General features: G+C 41.4%; 1 protein-coding gene and 1 long non-coding RNA gene across 2 annotated transcripts in view; one reads left to right on the forward strand and one right to left on the reverse strand.

The window, feature by feature from the left end:
- Positions 1–24,407, reverse strand: part of doc2b (double C2-like domains, beta) — a 247,321-nt gene that overhangs the window by 186,145 nt on the left and 36,769 nt on the right. The gene's annotated exons all lie outside the window — the stretch shown is intronic.
- LOC125897830 (uncharacterized) overlaps positions 1–24,407 on the forward strand; it is a 108,115-nt gene that overhangs the window by 38,561 nt on the left and 45,147 nt on the right. Inside the window, exon 2 of the long non-coding RNA XR_007450525.1 lies at positions 20,821–20,967. This is a non-coding gene — a long non-coding RNA (uncharacterized LOC125897830). The remainder of the gene's footprint in view (positions 1–20,820; positions 20,968–24,407) is intronic.

The following is a 24,407-nucleotide window of genomic DNA, read 5'->3' on the forward strand; positions in this document are numbered from 1 at the left end:
CAGCCCGAGTACACTTTACTTGGCTTATTTGAGTTTTTAATCAGGCTTGGGCCCAAACCTGCTGCTTGGGTTTGGGTTTGGGTTTGGATGCGGGTTTCTGTCGGGTTGGGCCTGATTTTGGGGGTACAATCAAAGCTTTATGCCACAATATTATTTGAATGTCCAAATTCTGAGTATGCCTACACTAAAATCCACCATTCAAAAGTTTGAAATCAGCTGTTATAGTGATGTTTTTTGAATCTTTCAAACACTAACTGTATTACTTACTTTGGGAAAAAATTGGCTCCAAAAGAAAAAGACTTAAATGATTTAAAATTACATTTATAAATGTCCCCACAGTGTTTCATGACTGGGGAGAATAATGTTGGAGCTTGGATTTTGAATTTGTTTTCCAGTACTGAAAAGCGTAAGTGACCCTCAATCATTCGTGTGATTGGGCTCTAAATATTTAGAGGAGCTGTTTTTCTTCAGGCCCTCTGCAGTCTATTCAGTGGTGATTGAAAAGCTCTAAACTGTGATTTGTCAGTACTTTAAGCTGATATTCCAACAGTGCTAACCCTAGACTAAATTTCTATTTCTATTGGTTGTTTGCAGAACAGCTTTGTTAAAGCAACATGTTGCCTGTTAATTCCAGCTTGTTATAGACATTATTGTGCACCAGACTCTGGACCAGGAACCTGTTTCTATTTAAATCTGCACACATTTTGATGCTAAGCTTCTAGTTTCTTTCACCAATGACTGGGGATTTCTTCTATTCTCATTCAGCTCTTGCTCAGAGGGATCTTTGTCTCTGTCTGCCCTTTTAGTTGTCAGGCTGGTTGAACCATTGTGCAGCATGTTGTTTTCCTTGTACAAAACAAAGCCTCCATACAAAATGAAATCTGTTTATAAAGAGAACTGTCTACAACCTAAAAGATCATCATCAAAGACCATTTAGAAATATAGTATATTCCACTCAGACATCTAATTGTACCCAGTCAAGCCTTCGAAATTTTGAACAGTCATGCAGATTTCCACAATGAAATGAATAAAGGCAAGTGTCCACAGCAGGTATATAACTATACAAATGTACAATGCAATGCATTTTATAGATGGGGAAACTGCTGTGCGACAAGCACAGTGATTAAATCAAGCATCTGAAATCTCATTTAAACACTCACTACTGAGTAAACTATTGATTTTCTTTTGTTAGGGAAGTTGTGAATGAGCAACAATAGCAGGACCTTGTAATAAGCTGACATGAATGGAATGCAGCCCTTATCAGTGTTATGTGTTTACACCTGTGGTTCTCCTACACGGGCCAATCACAATGTCTGCTGTGGAATGGTCTGTAAGCACCAAGAAAGTAGCGCAGCTTTGCTTCCAGTTTTCCCAGTGGCCACTCATGGTACTGCAGCAAAAAAATCCCCTGGGAAATATAATATTTATTTTCCCCATAAACCACCTTTATTAAAGAGATGTCAGTAAAACTGTTGACATGGGACTTCCAACTGCAAACAAGGTCAATTATGACTTTTTCTACCCTACATTTTTGATCCATGGAGGTTTAATATTTGTTAATCTTTCCTCAAGCTGAGAAAGGCAATTAAAAATCAGATGCATCAATGCAATGTACAGTTTATGAGCCGAGTTGGAACCAGTGGGTGGAGCTAGTGGACAAAACACTACCTGGAAGATAGAAACTTTTTGGGGTACGTGCCAGGCTCTCATTGGACTCTCGGGAGTACAGTATCCAGATCTTGTAATGTATCTATGATTAATACCCATGTTGCTAACCGTAGCTTACAACATGAAGACAGATAGCATTTTTTTAGCTGGAGTAATGCAACAGAGATTTTGCTGAACTGGTGGGGAGTCGTGATGGAGATCAGACCCCTGGCACAAAAAGGGTTGAATTCGGGTATCACTTTACTGGAGGTGTTTGCGTTGTGTTGTTTAGTGCCGTTTATGGAGCTAGCATCGTCACCTCCTCCTTTGAGTGACTGCCACCTCCACTACCTCAGTGCTGCGTTCACAAGTTGTTTTATTTGCTGTAGCTTTTTCAATTAATTCACAAAAAGAACAAAGCAGGTATGCCTTATTGCACGATCTAAATCTTCATCAAAACTTGTTATTTTCAGTGTGTATGTTGCTAGCTTGGATGTTGCTGGTGAAGGGGATTTTGAAAACAGGAACACGCAGAAAGGGAAAGGGAGGGAGGCAGGCTTATAGCCACAGTCTACATCCGGTGAGTCACACTGAAGCCAAGTAGACCATTGGTCATGCAAGTTTTTAAGCTGTTCAGTTTGCTGACCAGCTAATTAGCCCTCAAACCTGCAAACCATCATCAATGCAGTTTTCTGTAGATGTTTGTTCACTACCTCATTCAATGAGCCACGTTTTTTATGAAGAAAAAAAAAAGGCAGTAGCTATACAGCTAATGGGGGGTTGTGGTTCAAAGTCTCTGGCTCCTTTTTGTGATGCCAGGCAGGCTTCTGTCTGATTGTTACAAATCCAAAGAGAAAGCTTTTGATTGGCTTTGTGCGAAGACTTTCTTTTAAGGTTTGAGTTATTGCTATTCATGAGCACAGAGAAATATCTCGCACCAAGAAACCTTCAAAGAATTCATGATGCTGTGCCATAATGTGATCTGACCTGTAACACAGATGCTTCTTTGTGTTACTGTGAAGAAACATTAAGGGGCTGGATCTTAAGTCCAAACCAACTGGGATCCATTTGCCAGGTTGTGACATCAGTCTGTTATTATTATTTTATTATTGTTATTCCTTCTGTTCAGTCTGGTTTTGATTGTGTAGGCGGCTTTTTAAAGGCATGCAGTGGGTCTGTAATAATCAGCATAATGAAGATTCAGAATATGTTTTAATGTTAACGTTAAAAAAATGTGAGTTTTATTGTTGATGCTGTTTCTACTGAAGCATGCAATTTTATAGATTTGTTAAAAACCCAGAGACTGTGGGTTGTTCTTAAGAACGTCTGCATGGTGGGTGGAATAGAGGTAAGCAGATAAGGAAGACAATAAAGGGAAAACACTGATGCCAAAAATGTGCTTACAGTATATCAGCAGTGCACAGGATGGAGGAGAAATGTACAGTGGAGATTTTATAGATATAGATTTAATAAAAACCTTCAGTTATTCCAATCATGTCCCAGCTGTGTCTGTTTTATTGTTGTTTATGTAATTCTTTAGTGGATTTCAATCATAGCTGCAGATGGTGTGTGATGCAATAATGTATACAGACAGTGGATCAGTGGGGTGCTCCCCATGGTGAGAGGCCCACTTGACGTTTCATCTGAGCATGCCTCATATCTTCCATCATCATGTTTCACTAGTACACAGACTGGAAAGTTGGAATCACTTTTAAGCCTGATACCAGTGAGGCACTTCTCACAGCTTGTCCCATCATCTGCTGGCCTTATACAACATATACACTTGGGCCCAAATGTATAGAACAACCAGGTCTCACTCCAGAGTCGTCGAAATCCGGTGCTTGGGCAGATACTTGCAGCGTCAGACACCAACGAAAAAAGCTGTCTTTCAACATTGGTATGATTCGCGACTGGTCGCTGTGACAGTTTAATGGTGCTTAGCGGCGTCAGAGGGAAACGCAGCTTGACAAGAACAAAAGTTAAGGCTGCAAAAGTATGAGCGGGGCAGGCGAGAGAGTGGTTTTGGATGGGTCTAGCAAACACGGACTTGAAGGATGGTGTTCGCATCTCATAAGATTATAAAACCAAACCCTGTTCTTTTTTCCTAAACCCAACCATGTGCGTTAGTTCTTGTTTTCATAGTAAAACGAGTATTTAGTATGCACATAAGAGTGAAAAATGTGGAAAGTCTTTGGCGAGTAGTCCCCATCGAGATGGTATGATATAAGGAGGGTGATGAATCTATAGCAGAATAGAGAACGATGGTAATGAAAGAATGGACAAAACCTGATCACATTTTATGGTTAAAACTTGTTTATTTATGATTAATAATGTTTGTAGTTTGATATGGCAACAAATTTGATCAGTTTTAGCAACAGCAACAAGCTAAGACACCGTTAATTAGGAAGTACTTGTTTGAGGACACTGGGACTTAATTATAGTTGACAATGTTTAGTTTTTTATACTTATCAGGTCCCACAGATCCCAAGTAGCTAGGAGAAATTAAAAATGCAAACAAAACAGAATTTTGGGTGTCAGGAGGATACAGACTTTCCAGGTCCTTAAATTACAATGTTGCCCAGTGGCGTTATTTACTGATGCCACCCAACGGCATGTCAGACTGCAGCAAATGGGTGCCTGTTTTTCACCGGTGTCTGACATAGAAATCATTGACCAAGCGGTGGTATTTGATGACCTCAGATGACACCTGGTTGGTCTACACTGTTATGTGCAGGAAATCAGATCACATTTGTGTGTCCAGACGCGACCAACCTATCTGCATGGGTTGCTGTGGTAACGAAAAAGGCATCAGTAACTATGCAGCAACCGTGGTGACGCAGCTTTTCAACATGGGAGCAAGAGAAATGGAGTTTAATCATATCTGTTTATTTTGGTGTCTGTCCACAGACTGTTGTTTCTCTTCTTCGGCGTCTGCTAGTAGCAGCATGGATTCTGTTCAGCACTTCAGTGACTCTTATTTCAAATTGTCGTTGTGTGTTGTGTTCAAATACAGTTTGAGATCTGAATTGAGCAGGCAGAGCATCCATACTGAGACACATCTCTAGAAATAAGATTGGAATTGCATTTCAAACCAACTTCAAAAGTGGTTTCGATCAGATTTGCAAAACTCACATTTCATTCATGTTTTTTTTGTTTTTTTGTTGTTTTTTTTGGTGCTGTCCAGACTTCTTAAATTCAATCTGGATATGCCAAAAAAAAAGAAAAAAAAGATTTAGGCTTGCAGTCTGAACAAGGCCATAACCACAGAAATATACATACACATAATCAGATAAAGAGCCATGCATACACATGCTTATGTTGTATTTATCTTAGTCTTGTGAAAGTGTGTGCACACGCCTGATTTCCACCTCTAGAAATGAAGAAAAATCCTGAACCGTGTGTCAAAAATTCAGTCTGCTACACCTCTCATTAGACCTGTCAATGAAAAGATCGGCAAATGTATTGGCCGCGTTGCATCGATCCAAAAGCACAGAGCAGCTGTAATTACACACGGCTGTGGTTATTTATAGCCACATACCATTAATTCATCACATGTACCTACAAACCATCATCTACTTTAAAATCTCAATAATCCTTATTAAGTCAGAAAGATGACCAGTGATTCATTTATTGTGCTCATGTTGAAACAGACTCTGCAAAGAGCTTCACAGATCATTATCAAGAAAATGATGTAAAGGTGATGTAATAGTTATAATTGCACCTTTGATTGACATTTTACAGATTGCTGTGTTGACTATGAAAACACAAGTGGTGAAATTGGCTAAGAAGCCATACACATCTGACGTTCCTCATCGTTTATTTAATCTCCACCCTGTCATACCGAATCACCTGTGGCTGTCTAGAGAAACATGTACGCTTTATCTGAAGTATGCTTGAGGTGTGCACATTCTCACCACTTCATAAGGACCTGTATATGTGTGAGAAATGTTGTCTCCATGGTTTTTGTGCATACATATCTCTTCTACATCTGGCCTCACCTTACTACATTTGTTTCACGCTGAAGCTTACCACCTCCTGCAAAAGATTCTTCCATGTTTTTTGCTAAAATGAATCGTTTGAGCCCATTTTGACAGGTCAGAGGCTGCTCAGATGTGAAAACCAAAAGCGATGAAATGTTTGAGAATGTTTATGTACATACTAATATTCCAGTGTTATTCCAAATATGATAATACTGTGAATTTAATACGGGTCATGTAAACAGCATTTTCCATTTGGATATACTGAATTAGGCCTTATTTTGAAAGTAGCATTTCCTGCTTAAGGGTGCTTTCAGACCTAGAGTTGTCTTGCTTTGGTCTGAATCAGGGAATAATTTTGTTACAAATTACCTAGAGTTGGTTCCTGTTCTCACGGCAGCATTTACAAGCAGACCAGATCAAATGCCTTGTGTGAGAAAGCTGCTCTTGATTGGTCAGAATTTCCATGTGGGAAAAATCCAGGAAGTAAACAAATCGTTGAAGAAGAGTACACTTGCAAGATAAATGTGACACTTTCTAATGTCACAATGGAGGGACAACTACGCAGGTTGATTTTAGCGCTGCTCATCGTGCACTATATTGCTGTCATTGTTCATTTTAGTCAAACCATACAGTTTGAAAACGAGGCGCGGCTCCAACTAGAAAACAATGTTTTGATGCATTGGATGTGCTGAATGTGCATATTAAGGCAGTACAGGAGGAGGTGCACATTAATAATCCTCCAGGACTGTAACATGCTCATGTTTAACCCAAACAATGTGTCATGTGACTGCAGTTGGTTCAGAGTTCATTTGTAACCGGACTGAGACCACCTCTTCAAGAAGGTCTGGGTCCGGTTGTTTTGGTGCGCACCTGAGTGTGATTGCTGTGTTCACACCTGCCCAAACGATCCGAACTGAGGGGGCAAACAAACTGAGTTCTATTGAATAGAAACCAAAAAGGGCAGGTGTGAAAGGAAAGCACCCTAATTCATGGTTGGTTTGGTTACTAAAAGATAAAATGTCTCATCTTGCTTCATTTATTTTCTGCCTTTTTTTTTCTTTCTCGCAGCTGACCAGCTGTGGTTTGTTATCTGCAGGTACCTCTGCACAAAGTAGTACAGACAATAAATAATAATCTGTGCTGTTGCTCCTGTAGTCAAATTTTAGACACACAGAGTAACAAGATGTGAGTAGAGCTGTACTGAAGCAGTCGATCAGTCAGGTTTGATCCGTGTGAGGAAAATGATGGGAACTAAGAGTCATGGTCAAAACCAGAGTTATGCTTTGATCGACCGGCTTCAAATAAATAATGTGACATAATAGCCATGTATGATGAAATGGTATGACCAGACGCCACCACATCCTGTATGGATGACAGGCCAACCACAACTCTCCATCACTCCTCAGAGCTGTGAAAAGAACCCATCAAATGGGATGAAACTGTCTCTCAAGGCCGCTGTTGTAAAATGTGAAATTGCCCCTTCAGAAAGGCTCTCGTGTTGAAAAAGCAATAGCCCCACTCAGGTGTGATCCTCGGGCAAAATTAAAGTGTACAAGTGTCCTTCAGATTGATTATTTGATTGGCCCTTGCTCATCTAACTTTGACTTCAGATAATTGGATAAATCTTTTGAAACGCTGGCTCACTGCGGACTTTGAAACAAGTGGAATGGACTGCAGCACTTTGAGCACAAAAGTGAATATGTGATAAAATGTCAACCATTATAGGGAAAATACAGATAAATAATGGCTGTAATTCTTTGGATTAAAAGTCACACTGGATAAGAGTTAACTAATGCAAAATAGAGACACTTGTGATTATCCTCCACTTGCAAAATACTCTCATTGTGGCTCCACTGAGCCACTGCTGTCATTATGTGGCTAAATAAGATTATCTTGTTGATCAGCGAAACATTTCCGAGGCTTACTGCGGGATTATTTCAAGATTAAATTTCCATTTCTTGCATCAATTATTCAGGTAAAACCTCCCCTGAAACAGAACTGATATTATTCTTATGATAAAAGAAAATAAAAGGTTAATGAAGGGTTTCATTTTCACTCTAACACCCCCCACCCCCAGCCTAAATGAATGGCATCATGTACGTCAGTGAGTTCTGACCGAACAATGAAATGAATCCAGTGAATAGCAAGGTTAAACATCGTGATTCCTACCCACCCCCCATGCTCTTTCAAGCATTCAAAAGAGGAGGCTGTTTCCTCCTCAAGACCGCTGTTTGAAAATGTGAAACAGTCCCTTCTCGTCTGTTGCGCTTTCCTGTTAAAAAAGCCATATTGCAGCGTGACACTCAGGACAAATTAAAGCACAGAAGTGCCCTCTTCTCTGAGCATTTGATTGACCCTCGACCCCCTTTTTTCTCAGGCGATGATTGGACTTCGCTTTGTCAGTGGCGGTGCAATCTGAAAGAGGAATTTGGTTCCCCTCCGCAGTTTGCATGCTCATGTTATGCAGCTCCGGCAATCCCCTGAAGAGATGCTGTTCCCTCTGCCCTCCCATCATGCACACCACGACTGCCTCAATATCCACCAACACAGCTTTCATCTGTTCAGTTAACTGAAGGCATGAGGCGAGAAGGATCAAAATCAAAGCATTTTCTTTTTTTTCCCCAAAACTAAATCACCCCAGGAACACGTGGGAAGAGTTGCTAAATTAATGCAGCATTTAGGTTGTATTAACTGCTGTGAATTGTTAGAATATAACACCAAAATAAGCCTAATATCAAAAGGGCTGGGTTTTTTATGTGACAACAACTGCAGGTAATCTGCAAGTTCTGACTGTGGCTGTTATAAATTTTGGAGACCTGGAGGGTGCAGATGGATACAGGAGATTGTGACTCATTAATCAAAGGATTTGGTTTTCTATTAAACTTGAGAAAGTATGTTTTATTAAAGGAGGGTTAAAGGGGCTAAGTTCTGTCTGTTCTACATTGCTCCCTGGAACACTCAGAGCTTTGAAGGATCACATCAGTGATTTAGCAAATCTTTTTCTCCGACTTTTTAGGCAGCAGTTGGTTTCCATTAATCCCCATGAGGCAAGAAAATTAATTAGTGGACTCAAAGACAACAATAATGGAGCGTGGACACAAATGTACTGTTCAAAGTGATGGATTACACATTTGTGAAAAGTTTCAGGAGTCCACAGGGCAGCAACAATACATTTAAACATCATCAGAAGAAACATAAAGAATGCATGATTTGTATGTCGTCACATACCAATGCTTCTTTTGGCCCTCGGCGTGGGATACTGATACCGAAGGCACCCTTTGGCATCACAGGGAGACATATCCTTCAGCACCTTGACCAGGGACTGCCCATTGTTCCAAAGGCCAAAAAAATTCCAAAGCCCTGTTAGTCCGAAAAATGTCCCACTGTACTGAAAGCCCATTTCTTTGAAAATATACACTCCCTGCAGTTAGTAAAAAGTTGTGTTATATGTTTTTGTACACCACAGATACATTTCATTTGTCAACAGTGATTTGGTGAATGTATGGTTGGGTTTCGGCACAAAAACACTTGGTTATCATTGGTAAAAGATCATGTTTTGGCTTAAAACACCCACGTTTGGTGGCACCAAAGTTGCTGGAAAAGTAGGGGTGGTTCGGTGGCTCAAACACCCTGAGAAAAACCATCAAGGGTTGGTAAAAACACTCGAGATCTGTGTATCAAATGCCGCTAATAAATGCTGCGAATCAGTGGCAAAAACATTCCGCCGAGAAACACTGTTAAGGAACGGTAAAACATGAGCTGCTGAGAAACGCTGTTAAGGGTCTGTACAAATATATGAGATAAGTGGCTCGAACACTGTTGAGCAAAACTGCAGAGGGTTGGTGAAGACACATGGGATGAGTGGCCCAAATGTCGTTGAGAAACACAGTAAAGGGTCGGTGGAAACACCTGAGATCAGTGGCACAAATGTTGCTGAGATACCCCGTTAAGGGTCGGTAAAAACACCTGAAATCAGTTGTTCAGATGTCGCTGAGAAACATCGTTAGGGGTCAGAGTAAACACCTGAGATCAGTTGCTCAAACGGTGCTGAGAAGCGTTGGTAAAAACACTCAGCACTGATGTCTCAGATGCAGTCCAAAGGGACATATTTTGGACTACAGGGGCTTCAGAAGTTTGGGTTGTTGGAACAACTGCTTGACACCATGTGACGCACAGCTGTCTCCTGTGTGAAACACATTTTAACATGTGGTTAATGTGGTCAAATTGTCACGCTCAGGTTTAGGCAACAACTACTTGATGAGGTTTAGAAAAAAGATGTTTTCGATTAAAATAAGTACATAATGTGATGCGAGTACATGATGGACAGACGTAAGTTACGTCATGGTGGTGCAGTGGTTAGGACTGGCGCCTCACAGCAAGAGGGTTCTGGGTTCTCTCCTGTCGACGAGGGCCCTTCTTGCCTGTAGGTGTGAATGTGAGCGTCAACGGTTGTCTGTCTCTACGCATCAGCCCTATGGTATTCTGGCAACCTGTCCAGGGTGTACCTCGCCTCTTGCCCAATGTCAGCTGGGATAGGCTCCAGCCCTCCAGTGACCCCTAATGGAATAAGCGCTCACACATAATGAATGAGTAAATGAACATTATGTTAAAACAGCACTGACTTTTGGTTTCACATGGGATACGAATTGCAGTCTCCTGAGTCAAAGTCTGTGTTTGTCTGGCCCAACCACCACCCCTTCTACCTGCCCTGTGCAGACTTTCTCGCTCTTTATACTACATCAGTTGCTCTGAGAGTCAAATATGCCATAGGTGGCTTTGCGTTGGAGTTGAAAGCCCGGTGTGTCTAATAGAGATGCCAAGGGATGCCGTAGACATCGCTATGACATGCCAAGGGGTGTGACAGAGCGATGGTATTTGACAACCTGGGAATGAGAACCAGCTGAGTCCTTTAAGAATCAAAAAGGTATAATATCACCACACTACATGGTAACATAAGGTCGGCAGATCTCGCTTGCTTCACAGCCAGCTCAGGATCTCATACACTGAACAAACAGTTAACGGGGCATCTGTCTCCGCTGAATCATCTGGCTCGCAGTGAACTCCTGCTCAAGTCACAGTTTGAGACTCTTGATTGTACCAAAATTTGAAGGTTCCTGCCTGTTCTCACACAGCAGCGTATCATCACTGACGGCTTGAAACAGCTTCCTCTGGAGAAATCATGAAGTTAATTAGTTATCTAAATTCATAACCCAGAGAAATGGGTGTTCCTTTTACCTGGAACATTCCATTAAGCAGTCAGGATGCTGCCAAAGTCAGGAGAGAAAAGACAACCGTAGACACAAATGTGGATAACAATAGACTGAAAAAATCAAATATGATGAAAGAAGATCTATCCATGTATTTATTTTTATAGTTTTTTCATAGTAATAAGATAAAGAAATCATAGCTGTGGGATCCTCAGTGACAGTTACGAGTTACAGCTCTGAAATAACATTAAGTCAGAGCGGTGCGGTGGCTGGAAACTGAATTTCAAAGTCTCAAATGCAAACAATTACTTAAGCTAACTTCTAATAATGATTCCAAACTTGTTTTATTTTCAGTTCATTGCATTTGATTAAATTCGGGCTCAGCTTCCCCAGTCACACATCCAGCCACAAGGGATGAGAGCGAGGCACGGTGCCACATGGCTTGTGAAGGGAAGAGTGTTTACTGTGAACAGCTTTGGAGGAGGCGGCCGCCTTCCAGTCTACACCCAAGGAACAAAACTACCGGCATCCAGATGCGTGTATCTCGGGAATTTCAGTTACTGATTTTTTTTGTGATCAAATACAGTTTCTTCTTGTTCTGGTAGATGCCATTTGCTTCATCACGTCTGCCTCGATTGTCGACAAACAGCACAACACTGATTGATGATCTGAGTACTTGAAACGCCTCATTTGGTACCACAGAATACGTGATTGACTAAGAAACAGAATTTATTTTGAACCAAGACCTTATAAACCTGTTGCTATACCAACCACCAGGCTGGAATTTATGTTAAGAAATATTTATTGTCTCTTAAGTATAGGTTGAAGGAAGGGTAAAAGGCGTGTGTGTGTGTGCTCTGTATGTGAGTGTTGTGACGCTGGTTGTTTTAGTGTCTTGCGATGAAATAGAAGGGGACAAAGCATTTGCAAGTCTTGCGAGTGTAGAGAGGAGGAGACAGACGGATTGCATTATGTTAGCCAGCAGGAGTCTATGGTCAGATACTGTGTTGTCGAAGCCAGCAGGAAAACGCCTGCTGGGTGCTTCTGCAGGGCTGCACCAGATTTTCACCAGAGATACACCGACTCAATTCCATTTTCTCGCGTGCGTGTGGTCTCTAATAGAAAGTTTCTCACATATGGTTTACAATGGCTTGTTGTTATGTTTGTTTCTATGGGACTGTGTGTTTGTATACGAGCGGCTGCTGCACAGGCAAAGAAATGTGAATGAACGGAAAAGGTTTCATCCATCTCAGAAAGTGCACTGAATAACTCTTGGTAAAAATGATCATGTTTCATAATCTTAGGAGAGACGTATGTTTACCATCCAAGTTGTTGTGACTTCCAGTTTAGTTTGATTTAAAGGGACAGTTTGCCCAAATCAACAATATATTATACATATTTTTCCTCTTACCTGTAGTGGTTTTTATTCATCTGTTTTGTTTTGGTGTGAGTTGCAGGGTGTTGGAGATATCAGCCACATAGGTGTCAAACTTCTCTTGGAAATAATGGAACTGGATGCACTTGGCTTGAGGTTTCCAAAGCGCCAAAAAGGTACATTTGAAACTCTCAACAGCAGTGTCTCTTTCTAGAAATCATGACTCGCTTACTCAAAATAATCCACAGACCTTGTTGTGAGTAGCTCTATAAAGGAATACTTTTCTTTATACCGAACTACTTCCGCTAACTGTATCGCCGTGCAGAAGGAAGCGTGCATCTACTCATGGATGAGAGGCTTGTGCTCATGAAAGCATGACCTGTAAACATCAAAACTTGGCTTGGCAAAAATCTGGAAAAGGCAAAAACTGGCAGGCTTTATTGAAATACACCTTCCTCCTGCAGCTCTCCCCTCCTCTGTCATAAACCTCTCCCATCAGATAACCACAGGGATATGCACACACCTCCATACATTAACCCATTGTTTCCCATAATTTGATTTATTTACTCTTATGTCATTGTGAGGCTGCACTCAGCCCCTCCGTGCCACACTCTCTCACCACAAATGAGACAAGAATTAGCTGCTAGCCACCCTAAGGTCCCTCTGTGGGCACCATGGACTCCTCCTCCAAGAACAGGACACGCAGCAGTTCTGAGATGGACCCTTGATTGGCGCCTGTTGTGGCTTGAATTGGACCAGCACAAACCTCCCAGTGCTGGGTGCCACAGCAGGCTTGTGGCCAGCAGCAGTAACCCGATCTCACTCCAAAGTCATCACAATATGGTACTTGGGCAGTGACTTCCGGCATCAGACACCGACGAAAAAAAGGCGTCCTTATCATGTCAGCATGATACTCCAGCGGTTGTTGTTATTGGAACTGGTGCTGGTGGTGTAATGGTGTGGGGGATATTTTCTTGGCACACTTTGGGCCCCTTAGTACCAACTGAGCATGGTTTAAACACCACAGCCTACCTGAGTATTGTTGCTGACCGTGTCCATCCCTTTATGACCACAGTGTACCCATCTTCTGATGGCTACTTCCAGCAGGATAACGCACCATGTCACAAAGTTCAAATCATCTCAAACTGGTTTCTTGAACATGACAATGAGTTCACTGTACTCCAATGGCCTCCACAGTCACCACATCTCAGTCCAATAGAGCACCTTTGGGATGTGGTGGAACATGAGATTCTCATCATGGATGTGCAGCCGACAGATCTGCAGCAACTGTGTGATGTCATCATGTCAATATGGACCAAAATCTCTGAGGAATGTTAACAGCACCTTGTTGAATCTATGACACCAAGAATTAAGGCAGTTCTCAAGGCAAAAGGGGTCCAACGTGGTAATAAAGTAGCCAGTGAGAGTATATATTTAGCCTAGTGACACCAAAATGAAACTGCCTACCCCAGCTTTAATGGCATCCTTTTTGACTGAGCTGATGTTATCAAACTCAGTGGTGCGAGCAGGTGATGCACGCTTCCTCCTGCATCCTCCTGATGCGATGGTTCCATTATACTCGAGAGAAGGCCAATATCTCCAACACTCTGCAACTCACACAAATCAATCTAGACTTATAAATAGCACTACAGGTAAGAGGAAAAAAATATGTTTTTTGATTTTGGGTTGAACTGTCCCTTTAAGGGGGCAAAAACAGCAGTTTATTCCATCAGACCATCCACTGGGTGTTGGCTGAACATCAGCCCTAAAAATCTGCTGGCTGGTGGTGACAGCACCATGAGGGCAAAAGGGGTGGGGTTGAAAGGATGGCGACATGACTCATGATTACTAATGCTTTTTCACCTCACTTGTAATAAATGAAGCCATGGGAGGCCTTTTTATTGGCAGGAAACAGGCGACAGAATGGCTGCGAGTGGACAGTGTGGTAAAAAAGCAAATAAATAATGGATTTTCTTTCTCTGACAGTCTGGGTGTGGGAGCCAATTACAGTGAGCCCCGGGATTAATTGGAAATGACCAGTTGGGCTAAATGTAAAAAGTGCTACGGCTCATGAAAAATGAGCATGAGAAACAAAATGTATGCAGGGGCTCATTAGGATGTTCAGCATTTCAATTCCAATTAATAGCACAATTCATCTTCCAGAAAGTGAGAAATCAGGAAGGGATTTGAGAAACAAAAGATTATTCTTTTACTGTGAACAACAGAGTGAACGAGAGACAGCCATGAAGAGAGAAATAAGTAACCTCTAATTGCTTTTATCCTCTGGACCCATTTTGTGAATGTATGTGAGCAGGCAAGCAGTGTGCTGTTTGACTGATGCCGCTGTTCACAGAGCCTACACTGTGAAGATGGAGCGGTCAGTGTGCCACACCTTATTGAATCTGCACTAAACAGGCACCATCCGCCACAAGATACCATCTCTGACAGCATGTAGAGGGCAAACAATAGATACACTGGCTGACCCAGTCCCCACATTCTGTACTAAAGCTGCATCTCTGCCACATACTGTAGGTTACTCCTTCTGTTTTCATGTTGCAGTACTTTACAGTTATTCACTGTTTTAGGTTTCTAGCATTCAGACAACACACATTACAAATGGAAGGAAGAGGAATGAGTTGTTTGTCACTTCAGTTGTTTCTTCTTGTCCATACTGGCCATTAACAGTTTGATTCCTAATAGCAGTGCTAGCAGACAAAATTACCGTTTTATTTATGTGCAGGAATGCATTCTTAAGTTACGCTGAAGCTATATGAAGCTTCAGCAGTCTGAGTTAGACAAAAAAGTCAGTGTCTGTCAAAGTTACAGTTGTTTTAGCATTAAATCACTTTTTATTGTTTCCTTACGTGGTGTTTACTTGCTGAGCTGATGTGGAGGAGTACATGTCTTTACAATACGTTTCAACAATGCTGTGGTTAACATGTCGTTAGGCTTAGGCACAGATACCACTTGGTTATGGTTTTGGTGACACAGTCTCCCCTGGAAAAGCAGCGATATCTGAAACAACCACCTGTGGTGGCATTATCCTGGCAGGTAATGCAGCAATGTCTTGGTAAAAAACGACTTCTTCTTGTGGCACTATCCTGGCAAGAGAGGCAGTGGTGTCTTGGTTAAACACAACCGCTTTTTGTGGCACTACCCTGGCAGGAAACGTAGCGATGTGTCAGTAAAAAAACACCATTTTTGGTGGCAGTATCCACGCAGGAAACGCACCAATGTCTTGGTAAAAAAACAATTAATTCTTGTGGCACTATTCTGGCAGGAGAGGCACGGATGTGTCAGTAAAACATACATCCTTTTGTGTCAATATTCCAACAGTAAGCGAAGCAACATCTGGGTAAGAAACAACCACTTGTTGTGGCACTATTCAGTCAGAAAGTCTTGCAGTGTCTCGGTAAAAACAACCTTTTTCGTGGCACTTTTCCGACAGGAAGCGCAGCAATGTCTCAGTTAAAAAACGACCACTTTTGGCAGCACTTTCCTGGCAGGAAAAGCAGTAATGTCTTGGTAAAACAAAACCGCTTTTCTTGACACTATTACAACCGGAAGTGCAGCAATGTCTCGGTAAGAAACAAACACTTTTCGCAGCACTATCCTGGCTGGAGAGGCAATGACGTCTTGGTCAAAAACAACCACTTCTTGTGGCACTATCTTGGCAGGAAGCTTAGTTAAATCTCAGTAAAAAAACAAAAAATTTTGTCAAGGCAGGAAATGCACTAATGTCTTGGTAAAAAAACAACAACTTCTTGTGGCACTATCCTGGCAGGAGAGCCAGTTATGTCTCGGTTAAACACAACTGCTTGTCATGGCTCTATTCCAACAGGAAGTACCGCAAAGTCCTGGTAATAAACTGCCACCTTTAGTGGCACTATTCTGGCAGGAGAGGCACTGTAGTCTCGCTTAAACACAACCGCTTCTTGAGGCACTATCCTGGCAGGAAGCGTAGAAATGTCTCAGTTAGAAACAACCACTTTTTGCAGCACTATCCTGGCAGGAGAGGTGGTGATGTCTCAATAAAAACAATCACTCTTTGTGGTACTATCCCAGGTGGAAAACAGTGACATGTCACCAAATACACCCACGTTTGATGGCTAAAAAACTGCTGGAAACACAGCAATGACTCGCTAAGACGACATGTTGCTTGTTTGTCTCAGACAGTGACCTGCGGCTTGGCAGGTGTGTGTGTTAATGTCTTGCTTACAGACCACTACTATAGTGCAGTATCCAGTTTACACAGTGATGAAGGTTAAGACTGTTTCAGATACTGTGTGATCAAGAATTTTGATTGATTATTAAGAGGGTGGAGTTGGGATCAAGATAGTCTGATAGTCTGACAGATAGTGAACTCACACACACACACTCTGGGAAAGACACAATCCAAACCAACCAATCCAAAAGAAAATGTGTAAATGCTCACAATACTATTATTTCTACTACCACTACAATACCACAAATATTTGATTTCAGTGGATTTTTGCGTCTGGCTGGTAGCATCCTGGTTGTCAAAATCAGCTCCACTGGTACATTTTATGGTGTGTAAACACACACACAAACACTGGGAGACACACACACCTCCATCGCTGTGCTCCCTAGAGTGAGAAGAGACAAGTGATGTGGAGGAGGAAGTCATTCTAAATCAGGCAGAGCAGTCAGAAGGAAGCAGATGAGGATGAGAGTAAAGGTAGTGCTTCTGGAGAGGAAAGAGGGAGTGATTGCTTGCAGGCCTGAAGACACACTGTCATGACCTGATAAGAAACGTAAACAGACCCTGAAAATCCAATCACCTCTTGAACCCTTAATCTCCCCCTGAAGTACAGTATGTAGCATTAGCAGGTGAACATATTATTTCATACACATGTACCCATTGGTCAGTTTGACATTGCTATCTTTGGAAACACTTGGATTTCGACAAGAATTCAAACTATGGTTCGATGGCTTTGAACAATGCTTGACCCTGTGTATGTAACGATTGAGCCACATGTGGGTGCAGCAGGGTGGAAAAGGATGTAAGCGTTGCAAAAGTAGACTTAGCAGCACACACTGGTTCTCTGAGAGCCATTGTGGAAAGCAACCCCTCTGGTGTAAGCTGGAGGGTGCTTAGGAAGAATAAAATATCATTTTTTTCACAGATAATACACCAAAATGCACTCCAAGCACAGGAAGAGAAAGCCTTTCTCGGTGAGCAGATAGAGATATAACAGAATCTGAGCAGAATCAGACCTTTGTGTATTCAGGTACAGCAATGCTTTGAGCAAAATGCTAATGTTTACCATGCTCACTAACTTAGTGTAGCGTATTAGCATGGTGCTAGATAAAAACCAGAGGTCAGCACGCCCAGGTCCATGTTATTCCTCTTGGCAAGGCCCGGCCACCAGACACTCCTTGGCTTTAGAGGGGGGCCTCCAGTGTCCCCATACCAGGCAAGGTACTCCGTCTATGAATGTGCAGTTTCATCGTGAACCGCCCTTAGTCTGGCCGCTCCCCTGGGACCAATTTGCCTTGGGAGACCCTACCAGGGGCTATTAGCCCTGGACATCATAGCTCCCAGGATCACGAGGACCCGCAAACCCCTTCCCCACCTTAAGTCGGCGGCCAAAATGAATTTTCTCAGAAGGGTGGCTGGGCTTGGCCATAGAGATAGGGTAAGGAGCTCGGAGTAGAGCAGCTGCTCTTTTGCGTTGTAAGGAGTCAGTTGAGGTGGTTTGGGCATCTGATCAGGACGCCTCCTGGGTGCCTCCCGTTGGAGGTGTTCCAGGCACGTCCTACTGGTAGAAGGCCCTGTGGTAAACCCTGAACACGCAGGAGGAATTGTGTATCTCGTCTGGCCTGGGACACCTTGGGGTAAGGCATACTGGCTTTCAACTTTACCATTATCCATGTGGTGCTTGTTTGAGGGTTAAATGCAGCTTCAGACATTTTCTGACATTGGGAACAATCTGTGGTCAGAATTTCAAAAGGGGAGCTCAGGTTGTGTTTTTAAACTCTGAGGGCATCTTCATGCCTGAGGGGATATAAACATGACATCCTGGGTTTGTGTCCAGCACAGGACCTCGCTACATGCCCTTCTCCTCCTCTTACTCTTTTGTCTCTGTCTCATAATGTCCCTTGTCTCTCCACACTGTGAACTATCATAGAAAAAAAACTAAAATGCCACACAGAAAAAAAAGCTTGAAACTCAGTGAGGCCCAACCGAGAGCAGATTGGGTATAGATTGTAGAATGTGTAGTTTCTGCTTGAAAATCCACCCACCCAGGACATATTGACCATCAACTGTGCACCAGTAATGACAGAAAAAAACAGCCTGTGAGATGGCGCCTTCATTGATAAAAAGCCATGAAATAAACACAGCACACGAGCAGCAATACAAGCAAGACAGTACTCATAGCAGCAGACATTCATTGACACATGAAGACTGTGAAAGCATTTAGAGTTTGGGCTTCATCATGAGGTGCATTCAAGCAAGACAAGTCAGCAGCACACTGTGAAATGCTCATTCAGTCTCTTCATGTCCATGATGGAAGAGACTGCCTAGATGCTGGAAGATAGCATTTGTTCTCAGAGTTACGCCGCATTCCTTACATCTTCAGTCATGTTGGTACCACTTTTTTTATACAGTTTTATAAGTGGTAATTAATAGTTTAATCAATTAAATACATCATTTACTTATGATCTATAGGTCAGTTATAAGCCGTAATTAAGAGCAGCTTTTGAGTTATGGATGGGTGATAATATGAATACATATGATGTCATAAATGTTGACATTCACACTTGCAAATGACTTACTAAATTTTGCTTATGGCTTATTAAAAGTGAGGTATTAACTTATTAACATTTATAACTTTAGAGTTAATGGTTTATTTCCAGCCAAAATTTGGATGCGGGGCCCATGTGGGTAGTAAACAGGCTAAAAAAAAGGGCCATATATGGGACTGTTCAGGGTTACGTGGGTGGGTTTACTCAAGTGGGCCCCAGATACGATGCCCATTTTGGGCCCATACCCACTTGGTACCCAGGTATCCCTAGCATAACCATGTTGGGCCCACTTGGGTAAAGCCAATGATGTGGGCAGTTGGAATGGGGCCAATGTGGAACCCATAGATAATCCCATATAGGGCCCATTTGTCAACCCATTCACTACCCACATGGCCCCACATACTTAATACCATACCATAATAAACTTAATAGGGTTTTATGACTGCTGACTTCACTTAAAGGTATCCTGTTTTTGTAAACAAAAAAACTGACATTCAGTGTTGCTCACCAAAAACCTAATATGTGTATTCTTATCCACCTTATTCCTGAGGGCACTACTGTAGAAATGATTATGGGCACAACTTTCCGTGAGATAGTGGAAGTAGCAGTAAGCTTGTCTTCAGCAACTGTGTGTTGAACATGTGACCAGAACAAAAAGGGTTGTTCCTGTTGCCAAAGGTACCGTTGATGTGAGAAATAAAACCGCAAGAGTTTCATGAGACATAGCTAAAATTATTAAATCAGAACTTGCAGAAGAGAATCACACATAGACTGACAGGTCCGTCACTCAACGTCAGTACATGATATCCCTGTCTTTCCCCATCTGACTTCATTCTCAACACATACCTTAAAATACGTATTTAGTCATTAGGGCTGAGAATGTGTTACTGATTTACTGGACTTCCTTTTTATCATATAAAAAATGAATGCCAAAAGTTATTTCTTATATTACTACTTTATATGACTATTATTGAAGTATGCTGTTAAAGTCAGCTTCATGTTTCACTCAGAACAGTTTATAATAAATCAAAAGTTAAAAAAACACGTAAACTGGGTTGTTAACAGACGAGTGAAGGATTAGCTGGGAAACATCACATTTATTCACTTTACATGGAGCTACAGTTAATACTGAATTATGTGTAAGTACCTCTTAATAAGTCATCAGAAATCATAAATCATCTTTAGAAGGAGCAGATGTTACCTTAAGCTAGCTTGGGCCATGTTGAAGTTAACAACATAAGCTAATTGCTAGCATGCTTTGAGATGGATGTCAGAGAAGGTAGAGGTATGATCACATAATCCTGTTTGAGCTATAACAGGTGGTGTGTTCCACGTTTTATTTCCAAATTGTTCTTGGAAAGAAGAATAAAGTACTGTAAACAGTAAACAATCTGTTACCTTTGGAAATTGCTATTTTCAGTTCAACGCTGGCTGGAAGTTGCACCCATAATTCACATAAGGTATCATGGGGACTAGGAATAAGGTGGATAAACATACTGAAAGCATCCTGTTTTTGAAAGAGTTTTAAAGTTACATTGGTTCATTTTGTTTATATCTATTTTCTTTTAACATCCATGTTTGCTTGCTAGCAGCAAAGGGTTAATCCAGAGGCCTGTACTACGATCTATACATTATCAAACTGGGAGACATTACAGCACATTATTTTTAAGTGGGTTAGTAGACCAGGCATCCTTTAAGGCATGTATTAATTTGTCAGTTACAAAAAATCTGGCCGTGATTGACGTACATATGGAATCCACTTTGACCATAACTTTGTAAATCTGTTCATTTGTAGGCGACATGAGAAGGGAATTATTTCCATTATGTCTCTCTTTACCAGGATAAATCACCGTGGTAGCAGAACAGCTAACCTGCTCTGGAGCAGGATAACTTCAGAGTATCAGATCACAGCCCGTCAACACCCCGACCTCTGACCAATCAGATCACTGAAGAAAAAGTATCCATGGACAACAGTCTGGAGTCTCAGGTAAAAAAGAGTAGCCTATATGTTATAGGTCAGTAGTAATAGGAGGTCATTTCATTGTTTCAAGGCTCTATTTCCACGGTTTTAAAACAGAGCTTCTAACAAACTGAGAGATTGTTAACGACACTAAACACATGATTTTGCAGCTGTAACATCTAATTTTGGATCGCTCTGCCTGCTTCCTTACGATCTGCTGACTCTGTGGCTTCTTTTAAAAGCCAGCTGGGCACATCTGTTCAGACAGGCGTTTTGGTAACTTGTCTGCACCAGAGCTGGACTTTTTCAAATTTTGTGTATGGTTGTTGTGTGGTGTGAATTATTCCTTTTTCTTGTGTGTGTGCAAATAGTTTCTCTGGTTGTGCACTTTTCACTCTGTGGCTCACGTAGTCACTTTATCTCTGTGAGTTCTGCCTTGTTGCATATTGCCCTTGTGAAGCACTTTGTGACCGATGTCTGCGAAAAGCGGTACATAGATAAATTTTACTTAATTACTTACTTACTTAGTGCAACTTGTGCAAACTTTATTTTAGCCTGGGTGATAGTGTTGCTATTTTACACTGTGATTCATCACTGCAGTTTAAAATAATGAGACAACTGTCATGAGAACGACACAGTTGTTCTCATGACACACACACACACACACACACACACACACACACACACACTGTTAATTGGCAAAATTGGAGCCATTTTTGGCTCCTGTTATTATAAATGCCACATTTCAGTCATACAAACCTCGTCAGTCATTAATTACTTTTCCACTCTTACTTCAGCAGCAGAAACAGTCTGGTGTCACTTTAAAGTGTTTATGTGACATATTCATCATCATCTAACTACATAGCAAAAAGCACTCTATAGTTATGTCAAATTTAGCCTAGTGATACCTTCACATAATTTAAGTCTCAGCTGACGGTGATGTTTTGGATAGCATTTTCAACGTTTGAACATTTTCAGTCACAAGATTACAGAATATCGTTTACATCCCACACCTTTGGCATTTCATTGTCTCATAGTCGCAGACACTTTCAGTACCATTTAATCTCATATCATATGAAGCAGCCTACTTCATTCATGGTTCTGATGATGTCACTCATGATTAACATCCCCGCCTCTTTCACATGAACACGCTCGTGGCTGGATAGGAATACCCAGAGTTGGCTGAACTAGTTGATAACCAGCTTTGTAGTACCGGTTATCCAGACGGCCAATGTTAGTTGGTTAGTCAAGCCAGATAGCGAAAAGATATCCTGGGTAAGTTGAACTGGTTTCGTAGTACAAACCTCAGGTCTGAAACATGAAGCAAACAAGTATCTTAAATCTGCATTTTTCTAATGGCCAGCAGGGGGTGATTCCACTGATTGCAAAAAGAGGTTTGATTGTAAGCAAGTCTATGTGAAACACACATTTTCATGGACAAAAATTCAAAATGTTTCCATGACTTTCAAGGACCCACAGTCATTTTTTTCTTTATGTTGATGATGCACGAGTTGTGTGAGTTTGTAAACAGATATTTTGATATAATTTTGCTGTTGTTAAACGTGGCCCCCATTGACTTTAATTCATCCAGAATTTTCTCTATTTTTTGATTATTCGTTCATTTCGGAGGCAAATTCAACGTAACAAGGGGTGAGTAATTGGTATACGAATGGTCATTTGAGGGGTGAAGTTATTCTTTAAATTTAGACAGTAACAATTAATGAAACCAGAATGTGATACCATTTAACATCAATTTAGCAAAAACAAAACAAAAACTTTGTAGCACAGCGAGAATTTAAGGTATAAGTTCAAATGTAGTTGGTTCCCAAAGCTTGACTCTTGGCCAGTCTCTTTATGGGAAACAGACTCTGTCCGTGCTGGGTGTCTGTCTGACCAGGGAACACGCACTATGAGAGCTGATTGTAGCTCCAGTTTGGTCAGATTAATTGGTTTTCAGCAGCACAGAGAGTCTGCACTGGTCTGTATAGAGTACGACAGGTCAACATGGACAGCCAGCACATGATATCTCGTCCTGTGTGGGAGTCTATGATTCAAATCTGTCGTCTCCAGATTTTGTCTCAGAGCAGATGGAACTGCCATAACCACTCGGAGCACATTTTGATTCTTTTTCCTCGACACGTCGAAACTGGACAAATCATATAGTAGTTCTGTAGTTTGAGCTGTTAACAACGGGGACAAAGATAGTGGTGGGACACCGAGGCTGTAAAGTTCTCTAATGTGTTTCATTTAAATGCAAATTACACTTAACACTAAACAGGAATATCAGAAGAATGATTTCTGAATCTAATCAGAAAAATGACATCTACAATATAAAGAAAAAAATAAACATCTAAACATGGACCTTCATTTAACATGCATTTAATTGGGATTCAATAACTTAGATTTTCTGGCACTCAGTCTAACATTTATCAAACATAGATGAGCCGTGTTGTTCCGCTGCAGAGCTGGCTTTGATTTTAAATGTCACACAGCCTGTAGGTGCCTTTACTCAGCCTGTAACCCTACTTGTACCTGAGCCTCCCATAGAGAGGCAGCTCTGTTATCAGGTTCAGTTGCACCTTGAATAGCCCGGCTGACTGGAATACCAGAGGACGTACTGCAAAGTATTTCAACAGATCCTTTAATTTCTGAGTCAAAGAAGCCATAGAGGCCACAGAGGAAGGGGCATTTCTAGATTCTTTGGAGCTCTGGGGCTTGATCCGGTCTTCTGTAGGAGGAGGGTTTTGTTTTTTTTTTGTTGTTGTTGTTGTTTTTTGAACAAGCTCTATTTTGACACTTTTTGATGCACTCTGGCATCTTTTTTACTTTTTTCCATCTAGTTTTTTTCACCCAGATTTGTTGTGAATTGTGATTTTAGAAATATTAGTAGTTGTTAAGAATTCGTATCGCTGTCATTAAACTCTAGAGAAATTTGAGGTACTTGCACTTGAGTATTTCCATTTTATGCTACTTTAACACACCCAGGGTACCTTGCATGTCATATCAGGACGTGGAAAGTCCATGACAAGGTTGGAGTGAGAATGTGTTGATATCTCAAGAAGGCCTTTTGGGATTTTTTTTCAAATATGGCACAAATGTCCACTTGGACTCAAGAATGAACTGATTTGTATTTGGTGGTCAGAGCTCAAGGTCCAGACATAACATGGTTTTGGCTATAACTCAAAAATTCATATGCTGATTGTGACAAAATTTCACACAAATGTCTAACAAGATATTATGATGACGTGATGACATTTTATATCAGGGTTGGAAATTAGCACCAGCTTCTTAAATATGTAAGTGACTGCTACTTCAGAATTTTGGTCTGTCTGAACAATGGGATGTCCACTTGGACTCAGCGATGTACTGATTAGATTTTGGTGGTCATAGGTCGAAGGCCAAGGTCATTGTAACCCTCCGTCCGTCCCATTCTCTTGAACATGATATCTCAAGAATGTCTTGAATGA

Source organism: Epinephelus fuscoguttatus, linkage group LG12 (genome assembly GCF_011397635.1).
Source record: "Epinephelus fuscoguttatus linkage group LG12, E.fuscoguttatus.final_Chr_v1".
NCBI classification, from domain to species: domain Eukaryota; kingdom Metazoa; phylum Chordata; class Actinopteri; order Perciformes; family Serranidae; genus Epinephelus; species Epinephelus fuscoguttatus.